The sequence below is a fragment of the Canis lupus genome, chromosome X, assembly GCF_011100685.1.
Source record: "Canis lupus familiaris isolate Mischka breed German Shepherd chromosome X, alternate assembly UU_Cfam_GSD_1.0, whole genome shotgun sequence".
NCBI classification, from domain to species: domain Eukaryota; kingdom Metazoa; phylum Chordata; class Mammalia; order Carnivora; family Canidae; genus Canis; species Canis lupus.
Window position 1 is genome coordinate 70,214,625 of NC_049260.1, and position 12,903 is coordinate 70,227,527.

At 40.2% G+C, this 12,903-nt stretch overlaps 1 pseudogene; it reads left to right on the forward strand.

The window, feature by feature from the left end:
• Positions 1-11,185: 11,185 nt before the first annotated feature.
• On the forward strand, positions 11,186-12,553 carry LOC119868462 (annotated as a pseudogene).
• Positions 12,554-12,903: the final 350 nt, after the last annotated feature.

A 12,903-nucleotide genomic window follows, 5' to 3' on the forward strand; every position in this document is an offset into this window, starting at 1 on the left:
TATGTTTGGAGGTTCCACCTTCAAAACCAAAGGAATTATAATCATAGAGTGGGCGAGGGGATCTGTATGTTGAAAAGGCTCCCCCAGGTCATTTAGATATATTTTAACAGTTATATCCCCTGCACTAGATCAGTTGCTTCAAGGTATCCAATAGCTGGCAGAATGAAAGAGGTTACCTGCAGAAGACCCAGACACTGTTCCGCATTATTGGAGTCTACATACTTTAAAGGACAAAGCTATATACATTTTTAAGTGCTTAAGGGATACTTTAGACTGAATGTGGTTGGAGCAAAAATTAAGGGTTTTGGGGATGGAGGGAAAGCAAACATTTGCAATAGAACAAAAGAGGAGGGAAATAAAAGATACTATAGTGAAAGGTAAGTGATGACAGTTCCTTAGATGGGCAAGTGTTTCTGCATCTAGCTTCACCCCCTCTATATTCACAGTAAATAACCTACCTACTCCACATTATAAAGGGCTGAGGCTAAGGAGTTCTTTAAGGAAGAAACAAATACCCATGTGGATACAGTTGGGTTCTGTCCTCAGCCATTTTATTTATTTATTTTTAATAATTTTTTATTGGGGGATCCCTGGGTGGCGCAGTGGTTTGGTGCCTGCCTTTGGCCCAGGGCGCGATCCTGGAGACCCGGGATCGAATCCCACGTTGGGCTCCCGGTGTATGGAGCCTGCTTCTCCCTCTGCCTGTGTCTCTGCCTCTCTCTCTCTCTCTATCATAAATAAATAAAAAATTTAAAAAAATAATAATTTTTTATTGGTGTTCAATCTACCAACATACAGAATAACACCCAGTGCTCATCCCGTCAAGTGCCCCCCTCAGTGCCCGTCACCCATTCACCTCCAACCCCCGCCCTCTTCCCCTTCCACCACCCCTAGTTCGTTTCCCAGAGTTAGGAGTCTTTATGTTCTGTCTCCCTTTCTGATATTTCCCACACATTTCTTCTCCCTTCCCTTATATTCCCTTTCACTATTATTTATATTCCCCACATGAATGAGAACATATAATGTTTGTCCTTCTCCGATGGACTTACTTCACTCAGTCCTCAGCCATTTTAACTAGTCCTATCAGTTCTGTCAAAATTAGCAGATTACCCTCTTCCTAGCTCCAGGAACAAAATGGGACAGCAGTGATAGACACAAAGCCATTTCACATTGCCACATGTACTCTTACTGTGGAGGCCGAGAAAATTAAGGCCATTCCACTTTAAGTTCAGCGTTAGCACAAGTACAGCCATCCCAGGCCCCTGTGAATAAGAGCTGAACTTTACCTTACTTCAGTTACAGGAAGAAAACAGCTTACAGCTTAATGTCCTAGAAAGCCCCATATTAGAATAAAAACAGAGCCCAAGCCAAGGGCAGGAAGCCCTTATTAGAATAAGAACAGAGCTCAATGCCCTTGAAAGCCCCATATCAAAATGTAAACGGAACTTGAGAAATTCCTCCATCCTTTCTGGAGGTCCCCTAGACCAGCCCTTACAACTAAGCTAAAACCCACCTCGGGGGTCCAAGTCCCTGCTCCACTGTGTCGGTTATACTTGGACCCAAGCTTGAGCTTGTAAATAAACCCTCGTGTGTTTGCATCGGTGTGGGCTCCTTGGTGGTTTCTTGGATTCGCGATCTTGGGCACAACATTACACCATCTGCTATTACTCTGTAGTCATCAGTTGGAGTAAACTATTTAGGCATGCTCTCCTGGAAAAAAAAGAACACTTCCATTCCATCTCACTGCCTATAACTTATGACTGTCTATTAATTCTCTCTCTCTTTTCCCTCTGGGTCTACAAGGGTGTCTTAGAGGTACAGATGACAATTAAGTGGAAAGGTAAACTAATTTAAATCTACTATTGAGAATCATGATCAATAAGGAACTCAGGACTAAAAGGAAGTATATAAGATCTCTTCCTGTAGAGCCTATTTCAATCTCCTGGAATACATCATAATCCATCTCCAGGCTTTACACCTCCAAACTCTCCACATGTCCAGATCCACAATTCTTTTTTTTTTTTTTTTAAGATTTTTATTAATTCATTTGTGAGATGCAGAGACACAGGCAGAGAGAGCAGCAGGCTCTATGCAGAGAGCCCAAGGTGGGACTTGATCCCGGGACCCCAGGATCACCCCCTGGGCTGAAGGGAGGTGCTCAACTACTGAGCCACCCAGGTGTCCCCAGATCCAGAATTCTATCACCTCCTCCACATCATCTAAATGTTACACTAGTGTATCTGACATATATATCAGAAAATAAACATTTTTCCTCCAAATCAATTTCTGTTAATGACATTACCATCCTTCCAATTAGAACTAAGTGTCAGGGCACCTGGGTGGCTCAATTAGTTAAGCATCTGTCTCTGGCTGGGGTCATAATCCCAGTGTCCTGGGATCCAGCCCCGCATCAGGCTCCCTGCTCAGTGGAAAGCCTGCTTCTCCCTCTCCCTCTGCTGCTTCCATTGCTTGTGCTCTTTCTCTGTCAAATAAATAAAATATGAAAGAAAGGAAAGAAGAGAGAAAGAAGAAAGAAAGAAAGAAAGAAGAAAAAAGAACAGAACGAAAAGAACAAAAGAAAGAAAGAAAGAAATCAAAAGAACCGACCCCCCCTCTCCCCTCTCTCCCTCAGCCCGCCCACTCCCTCCCTCCCAGGCCCCCCCTCCATCCCTCCCTCCCTCCCTCCCTACAATGCACTACAAGGAAGAAGAAGAAACCTAAGGGTTGTCTTGAATTTCTCCCTTGACTTTATCCTCTACTTGCAGTTAAGACTTCAGACCATTGCTGCTCCAAGTAGCAAGGACTAGGATGCCAAGGAACATAGAGGAAGGGCTGTTCAGGAGATAGTTTGATAGGCCTCACCTCCCTGAACATATAATAGCAACAGTCTCCTTCACATCTTCACTTACAGGCTTCCAGTATCCCTCCTCCTAATTCTTCCTACCCATAGACTTGTTACTCCCCTGTCCAAAAACCCTCACTTGCTCCTCAATCTTACCTTCAAGCCCTCCTCCCACACATAAAATGATTTTTTTTTTTTTTTTTTTTAGCTTTCTTCTACTATTCCTCTACGTATAACTTAAACTTTTTTTTTTTTTTTTTTTTTTTAAATTTTTTTTTATTTATTTATGATAGCCACAGAGAGAGAGAGGGAGGCAGAGACACAGGCAGAGGGAGAAGCAGGCTCCATGCACCGGGAGCCCGACGTGGGATTCGATCCCGGGTCTCCAGGATCGCGCCCTGGGCCAAAGGCAGGCGCCAAACCGCTGCGCCACCCAGGGATCCCCCGTATAACTTAAACTTTGGCCAAATTATACCATTCCTTCTTTCCTGAGCAAGTCCCTTGTTTCTCTCGCTTAAAGTTTTCACTAATGTCCTTCCCATTGTTTGAAAATTTCTTTCCCCTTCATCTGTCAAATCCTTTTTCATCCCTCAGGGTCCAGCTGCAATTCTGCCTCCTCCACCTTTCAAATAAATGCATTCTTTCCTTCTTTAGTATTAGAAGCACTTTGCATTTTAATGTTGCTTATCACATTCTGCCTTACTTTTTTTTTTCCCACTGAGAGGATGGAATGCTTGTATTTACACATAATGACTAACAGTGCCTTTTCTATAGTAATTATTTTTATATTGTGTTGGATGAATGAATTTTTTCTTCCTCAACTTTGATAGAAATTCCCTAAATGAAGCCTACTTTTATTAATAAAGAGAAGCTGTCATTCCAGCACATGTCTTGGTCTCTTTCTGTCTGTGCTTGCCCCTCTCTATTCCTACATCTTAGCTCTTTCTGTCTCTGCTTTCTCCATCTTTGTCTCTGTGTGTACTCACCCTTTCCCTTCCTCTATCTGGCACTGTCAAACTGTCTCTTTTTTTCACGGTATTTTTATTGTTAGTATGTCTTTGATGTTTTCCTTGCATTGTCTTTCTCTGTCCATTTCTGTTTCTCTGACACCCTGTTCCCTTCTTACCTAGAAGCCAATCTCTGAAGCTCTTTTTTTTTAAAAGATTTTATTTATTTATTCCTGAGAGACACAGAGACATAGGCAGAGGGAAGAGAATCAGGTTCTATGCAGGAGCCCGATGTGGGACTTGATTTTGGAACTCCAGGATCACGTCCTAAGCCAAAGGCAGATGCTCAACTGCTGAGCCACCCAGGCTTCCCATCTGAAGCTCTTTCAAAGCCTCCCTATACTATAACTTAAAGGGCAGTATTATTTGGACTTTTCAGGTTGGAACTCAGAAGTCTAAAGTCTGAAAATCTTACAGCTTTGGGGAAAATTAACTTTCAGGGGTCAGATGACCTCAGTGTCTGTGGTGAAGTGTCTGAACAGAAGTTTACAGATACTCTGAATTCTTAATTTATGTGATAAGACATAAAGGTTTAAAAAGTGACCCACAACAGCTAATCGGGATAACAATGCTAATTACTCTAATTAGCTTCAATGATAAAGACATGTTAGAAAGCAAACAAAAAGTTCTAGAAAATCATGGACCACTTGGCACCTTGCTCAGGAGACTCTAAGCTTTCATATATAAATATAAATGAATTGAAACTAAAGACACAATAATAATAATGATGCAAACTATTGTTTCAATATGTACTGTGAGACAAATGTCTTATACACACTAATTCATTTAATCTCCAAACATTTCACGGAGGTGAAAACTGAGGTCGAGTGTGATTAACTTCATGTTCAGTCATCCTTAGGAGGGGAGCTATATTTAAAACTGGATGCTGTTTGATTACAAAGCCTGGGCTCCTAAACTGTAAAGTTTTTTTTGTTGTTGTTTTTTTTGTTTTTTTCAGATTTGGCAGGTCTTAAGAATACCTGGTTACTCATTAACCCTTCAGATTCCTTAACCCCTACCCTAGATTTATCAAATCCTAGGGCAAGGGCCTGGGAGTCTGTTTAAAAAATGACTAAGGTGATTCTTAATATCCTGCCTGTTGGGGAAACAGAGCATTCCACTAAATAGCTTCCCCAGCCATGATATAAAGGAGGAAAAAGTTCCATTTCCCTGGTAGTGGTACTCCTTGTCCCACTCTCCTCCATTCAGTGCCTTGCCTAGCCTTTCCTCCCCAGAGAATCAAAATTAGCCTCAGACTCTTCAATCTATTGTTTAAATGTCCAGAAGTACCCACTCTAGCAACATGTAAACTTTCACGTGAATTTTGACCAAAGTCAATGAGGAAATGGAGCTTTATTGGTGGCATGAGAGTAAGTAGAAGAGTGTGCTGTATTTATGTGGGGGGTAAGGGGAATGGGGATGTTAGATGCTTCCTGATGCTCTTAAAATCATGCCATGTGGGTGACTCACGTTTGTAAAGCTCAGCCTTTATTATATAAAACAATTTTTCTTTGAATTAATAGAATGTACCTAATGCTAATTGGAAGCACCAAGAAAACGTACAGGCTGAAAATAACAAAATAACATTGACTTACTATGTATTGATTGTCAGGCCCTATGCTCAATGATTTACATGAATCTTCTAATTGAATACTTACAATAAACATGTGAAGTAACTAGTTATCTACATTTTACAGATGACATGAGGCTCAGAGAAATTACTAGTCCAAGACCTAAGATTCCAACCTAGGTTTGTTTGACTGCAGTTTATGCCCTGAACACCGTGGCACAGACTCTGCTACAAACAGATCAAAGAAAGATTTAGGAAAATTCACTGATAGCAGATCTCTAATTAAATTTTAAAAAAGGATGTTTTAGGAATTCTAGGTGTTTTGAAAAATATTTTGAGATTATCACTTTGGAGGAAAGCACAGGTTTTTCCAACCAAAATATTCCTTGGTGTTTCAGAGTCACTGACTTAATCCAATATGGCATTTCCTGTGTTCTTACCTTCCTAGGTTTATCAGAAACTAATTCCTTTAGTTGGTTAGAATACCACTTGGAGCAATTGCTTCAAACTCACTATGAATTCAGAATCTCTTTTCTGAGTCATCAGAACCCAGTTTCTCAAACTCATAGCCTTTAAGATTCATATTCTTAAAAACTTTACTTTGTGGTGGATAAGGATTCCCCAAAATAGAATGACAAGAAAAGGAAGCATGAGGATATTTTTTCCTTTCTTGAATTCTTGCATTTAAAAAAATTTTCTTCCCATTATGCCAGAACAGATAATAGTGTTGTACAATACAACAACAAAAAAATACCTTTCAACTGGAAGTACAAGATATTTGACAAATATGTACAAGTAGCTTGTCAACATTTCTTTTCATCTCATAAAGCTCTACCAAAATTATATATTTTTAAATAAAAGCCTAACAATTTTCAAATATCTGACTACTCAGAATACTTTTCTTTTCTTTTTTTTTTAATATTTTATTTATTTATTCATGAGAGACACACAGAAAGAGAGAAGCAGAGACACAGGCAGAGAGAGAAGCAGGCTCCATGCAGAGAGCCTGACATGGGAATGGATCCCAGGTCTCCAGGGTCACACCCTGGGCTGAAAGCAGCACTAAACCACTGAGCCACCTGGGCTGCCCTCTTTTCTTTTACCAAAACTGTACAGATAAGAATTAGATTTTTATTAAAAAATTCAGCTGTTAAAAATTAAGTGATTTATCAAAATAGCTAAATTTACTGCATGAATCATGAACTGATTTATACATTAGTAACTTTACATAGGGGAAGAGGAACGGTTTTTAATGTATGCCTGATGTTGACTTTTTACAAAATTATTTTTATTTTAACAAAGCAATACACAAACTGGGTACATATTTAATCAGTAAAGAATGGCTACTCCTCTTTCCCACAGTTCCATTCCCAGTAGGCAATTGTTTTAGAATATTTTGGGTTTTAGTTCCTTTGTGAACTCATATACTAAGCTAATACTTCCTATAATAAATCTCATACTCATCATTCAGCTATACATACTATGAACATTTTGCCAATATTACTTCATCTAGAACTCTTTTCCATCTTTTTTCCCCTAGAATTTCTTCCATTTTTAATTAAAGATTTTATTTATTTATTTGGCAGAGAGAGAGAGAGTGAGAGAGCAATCAGAGGGAGCAGCAGAGGGAGAGAAAGAAGCAGGTTCCCCGCTGAGCAGGGAGCCTGACAGGGGGCTCCATCCCAGGATTTTGGGATTATGCCTTGAGCTGAAGGCTGAAGCTTGACCGACTAAGCCACCTGGGTGCCCCTCCTAGAGTTTCTCCTTATTTCAGGTTTTATCTCCCTAGCTGACTAGTCTCTGGGACAGGGATCAAGGGTAACTTTTAGTTCCAATGTCTAGCTTTTCTATGCCTTGCTCAATGCCTGGAAACTCTATGCCTTTGTTCTGTTGTTTGCAAAGGAAACAAGGTTGCTGGGAACACAGGAGATAAGGTGGAATTTGTAACGTTGGGCCATTTTCTTCATACTTGGCATTTATTAGGGTTTTTTTTTTTTTTTTCAAATTTTTATTGAAATTCCAGGTATAGTGTAATACTGGTTTCAGGAGTAGAATTTAGTGATACATCACTAACATATATCACCCAGTGCTCATCATAACAAGTGGCCTCCTTAAGACCCATCACTCATTTAGCCCATCCTTACCCACCTCCCTCCATCAACCCTCAGTTTGTTCTCTATCAGAGTCCCTTATTAGAGTCCCTTAGGTTTGCTTCCCTCCTCTTTTTTCCCCCTTCCCATATGTTCATCTCTTTTATTTCCTAAATTCCATATATGAGTGAAATGATATATTTGTTCTTCTCTGACTTATTTTGTTTAGCATAATATACTCTAGCTCCATCTATGTCATTGCAAATGGCAACATTTCATTCTTTTTATGGCTGAGTAATATTCCAGTGTGTGTGTGTGTGTGTACATGTGTGTATCACAACTCCTTTATCCATTCATCAGTTGATGGATAATTGAGCTGTCTTTATAACACGATTATTGTAGATAATGCTGCTATTAAACATCTGAGTGCATGTACCCCTTCAAATATGTATTTTTATATCCTGTGGGTAAATACCTAATACTACAATTGCTGGATCATAGGTAGTTCTATTTTTAACTTTTGGGGACCCTCCATACTGTTTTGTAGAGTGGCTGTACCAGTTTGCATTCCCACTAACAGTTAACAGGGTTCCCCTTCTGGAGGGTATTATGCTGAGTGAAGTAAGTCAGTCAGAGAAGGACAAACATTATATGTTCTCATTCATTTGGGGAATATAAATAATAGTGAAAGGGAAAATAAGGGAAGGGAGAAGAAATGTGTGGGAAATATCAGAAAGGGAGACAGAACATAAAGACTGCTAACTCTGGGAAACGAACTAGGGGTGGTAGAAGGGGAGGAGGGCGGGGGGTGGGAGTGAATGGGTGACGGGCACTGGGTGTTATTCTGTATGTTAGTAAATTGAACACCAATAAAAAAATAAATTAAAAAAAAAAAAAAAAAAAAAAAAAAAAAAAAACAGGGTTCCCCTTTCTCCACATCCTTGCCAACATCTGTTGTTTCCTTAATTTTAGCCATTCTGACAGTTGTGAGGTGGTATCTCATCATGGCTTTGATTTGTATGATTGACATACAGTGTATTGCATATATTTAAAGTGCACAATTTGACAAGTTTCAAAATACATATACACCCATGAAAAACCATCACTATAATCAAAGTAATGAACACATTCCTTACTCCAAAATGTTTTCTCATATTCTCCTGCCTCTCCCTGCACCCCTTTCCCCAGTCCAGAAGCCACTGATTGGCTTTTGACACCACAGATTAGTTGACATTTTCTAGATTTCTAAATAAATGGAAACGTACAATATGTGATTGGCTTCTTTTGCTCAGTATATTCATTTTGAAATTTATCCATATTGTTGGGTAATGCTTAATTCTTTCATTTGGGTTGCTGAGTGCCTGTCCATTGAATGGATATACAATAATTAGCTTATCCATTAACCTCTTGATAAACATTTGGATTGTTTCCAGTTTTTAGCAATTATAAATAATTCTGTTATGAACATTTATGTGTAAGTCTTTGCCTGAACATGCTTTCTTTTCTCTTCTCCACATAGAAGTGGAATGGCTCAATGGCAATGGTACGTGTCTGTATAACTTCTTAAAAATCTGCCAAACTATTTTTCCAAGTAACTGTACACTTTTATATTTATATATGCAATGGAGGAATTTTAATTCCTTCACATTCTTGCAGTTAGTATAATCAGTCTTTCTTTTTCTTCTAAGATTTTATTTAATTTCAAGTTAGTTAACATATAGTATAGTACTGGTTTCAAGAGTAGGATTTAGTGATTCATCACTTTACATATAACACTTAGTGCTCATCACAAGTGCCCTCCTTAATCCCCATTACCCATTTAGCCAATTCCCACATCCATACCCCTCCAGTAACTCTGTTTGTTTCCTGAGGTTAAGAGTCTCTTATAGTTTGCCTATCTCTCCGTTCTTACCTTATTTTATTTTTCCTTCCCTTTCCCTATGCTCAGTTGTTTCATTTCTTAAATTCTACATATGAGTGCAATCATATAGTATTTGTCTTTAGCTGACTTAATTTCATGTAGCATAATACATGGCTCCATCCACGTCACAGCAAATGGCAAGATTTCATTCTTTTCGATGGCTGAGTATATTCTATTTTTTATATATGCCATATCTTCTTTATCCATTCATCAATCAGTGGGCATTTGGGTTCTTTTCATATTTAGCTATTGTTGATAGTAGCTGCGATAAACATTGGAGTGCAAGTGCTCCTTCAAATCACTATTTTTGTATCCTCTGGATAAATACTTTGCAGTGCAATTGTTGGGTCATAAGGTAGTTCTATTTTTAACTTTTTGAGGAAGTTCCATACTGTTTTCCAGGGTGGCTGCCCCAGTTTGCACTCCCATCAACAGTGTATGAGGGTTCTCCTTTCTCTACATCCTCACCAACATCTCTTGTTTCTTGAATTAATTTTAGCTATTTTGAGGTGGTATCTCATTGTAGTTTTTATTTGTATTTCCCTTATGATGAGTAATGTCCATTTTTTTATGTGTCAGCCATTTTTATGTCTTCTTTGGAGAAATGTCTATTCATGTCTTCTGACCATTTCTTAGTTGGATTATTTTTTCGGTGTTGAGTTTTATGAGTTCTTTATATATTTTGGATACTAGCCATTTATGTGATAAATCATTTGCAAATATCTTCTCCCATTCCACTGGTTGCCTTTTAGTTTTGTTGTTTCATTTGCTGTGAAGAAGCTTTTTATCTTGATAGAGTCTCCGTAGTTCATGTTTGCTTTTGTTTCCATTGTCTCCACAGATGAGTCTAATAAGAAGTTACAATGGCCAAGGTCAAATAGGTTGCTGCTTATGTTCCCCTCTAGGATTTTGAAAGTTTCCTATTTTACATTTAGTTCTTTCATCCATTTTGAATTTATTTTTGTGTATGGTGTAAGAAAGTGGTCCAGTTTCAGTCTTCTATAAGTTGCTGTCCAGTTTTCCAACACTATTTGTGGGAGAGACTGTCTTATTTCCAGTATATATTCTTTCCAGCTTTGCCAAAGATTAGTTGACCATAGAGTTGTGGGTCTATTTCTGAGTTGTTTATTCTGTTCCTTTGATTTAAGTGTCTGTTTTTGTACTAGTATTGTACTGTCTTGATGATTACAGCTTTGTCATACAGCTTTAAGTCTGGAATTGTATTGCCTCCAGCATTGGTTTTCTTTTTCACATTAATTTGGCTACTCAAGGTCTTTTCTGGTTCCATACATATTTTAGAATTGTTTGTTTCAGCTTTGTGAATATTTTTGCTGTTATTTCAATAGGTATTGCATAGAATGTGTAGATTGCTATGGGTAGCATAGACTTTTAACAATATTTTTCTTCCAATCCATATATATGGGATGTTTTTCCTTTTTTTGTGTCTTAATCAATATATTTCATAAGTGTTCTATAGTTTTTCATTATATAGATATTTTACCTCTTTGGTAAATATAACAGTAAGTTGATTTTTTTATCATATGACTTTGCTGAATTCATGTATTAGTTCTACCACTGTTTTAGTGGAGTCCTTTAGGTTTTCTACATAGAGTTTCATGTCCTCTGTGCAGATTAAAAGTTTGACTTCTTTGCAAAATAGGATGCTTATTTCTATTTGCTGCCTGATTGCTGAGACTTCCAGTGCTGCATTGAACAACACTAGTGAGGCTCTCTGCTCCTCCCCGCCCAACAGACAGCCGCATCTTCTGGTGCAGCCCTAGGCGCGCCCCCGAGGCACGATGGTGAAGGTCGGAGTGAACGGATTTGGCCGTATTGGGCGCCTGGTCACCAGGGCTGCTTTTAACTCTGGCAAAGTGGATATTGTCGCCATCAATGACCCCTTCATTGATCTCAACTACATGGTGTACATGTTCCAGTATGATTCTACCCACGGCAAATTCCACGGCACAGTCAAGGCTGAGAACGGGGGATCCCTGGGTGGCGCAGTAGTTTGGCGCCTGCCTTTGGCCCAGGGCGTGATCCTGGAGACCCGGGATCGAATCCCACATCGGGCTCCCGGTGCATGGAGCCTGCTTCTCCCTCTGCCTGTGTCTCTGCCTCTCTCTCTCTCTCTCTCTCTCTCTCTGTGACTATCATAAATAAATAAATAAATAAATAAATAAATAAATAAATAAATAAAAAAAAGGCTGAGAACGGGAAACTTGTCATCAACGGGAAGTCCATTTCTATCTTCCAGGAGTGAGATCCCGCCAACATCAAATGGGGTGATGCTGGTGCTGAGTATGTTGTGGAGTCCACTGGGGTCTTCACCACCATGGAGAAGGCTGGGGCTCACTTGAAAGGCGGGGCCAAGAGGGTCATCATCTCTGCTCCTTCTGCTGATGCCCCCATGTTTGTGATGGGCGTGAACCATGAGAAGTATGACAACTCCCTCAAGATTGTCAGCAATGCCTCCTGCACCACCAACTGCTTGGCTCCTCTAGCCAAAGTCATCCATGACCACTTCGGCATCGTGGAGGGCCTCATGACCACCGTCCATGCCATCACTGCCACCCAGAAGACCGTGGACGGCCCCTCTGGGAAGCTGTGGTGTGACGGCCGAGGGGCTGCCCAGAACATCATCCCTGCTTCCACTGGCGCCGCCAAGGCTGTGGGCAAGGTCATCCCTGAGCTGAACGGGAAGCTCACTGGCATGGCCTTCTGTGTCCCCACCCCCAATGTATCAGTTGTGGATCTGACCTGCCGCCTGGAGAAAGCTGCCAAATATGACGACATCAAGAAGGTAGTGAAGCAGGCATCGGAGGGACCCCTCAAGGGCATCCTGGGCTACACTGAGGACCAGGTGGTCTCCTGTGACTTCAACAGTGACACCCACTCTTCCACCTTCGACGCCGGGGCTGGCATTGCCCTCAATGACCACTTTGTCAAGCTCATTTCCTGGTATGACAATGAATTCGGCTACAGCAACCGGGTAGTGGACCTCATGGTCCACATGGCCTCCAAGGAGTAAGAGCCTCCTGGACCACCAGCCCCAGCAAGAACAAGAGGAAGAGAGAGGCCCTCAGCTGCTGGGGAGTCCCTGCCCCAACTTAATCCCCCAACACACTGAGAATCTCCTGACCTCCAATTTACATCCTAGACCCCAAGGAAGGGGAGGGGCTTGGGGAGCCCTACCTTGTCATGTACCATCAATAAAGTATACTGTACCCAGCCAAAAAAAAAAAAAAAAAAAAGAACAACACTAGTGAGAGTGGACATCCCTGTCATGTCCTTGACCTTAGGGGAAAAGCTCTCAGTTTTTCCCCATTGAGGATGATATTAGCTGTGGTTCTTTCGTATATTGCCTTTTAAGATATGTTCCTTCTAACCCTCTTTTCTTGAGGTTTTTATCAAGAAAGTATGCTTTATTTTATCAAATGCTTTTTCTGCATCTAGAATGATCACTCTTTTTA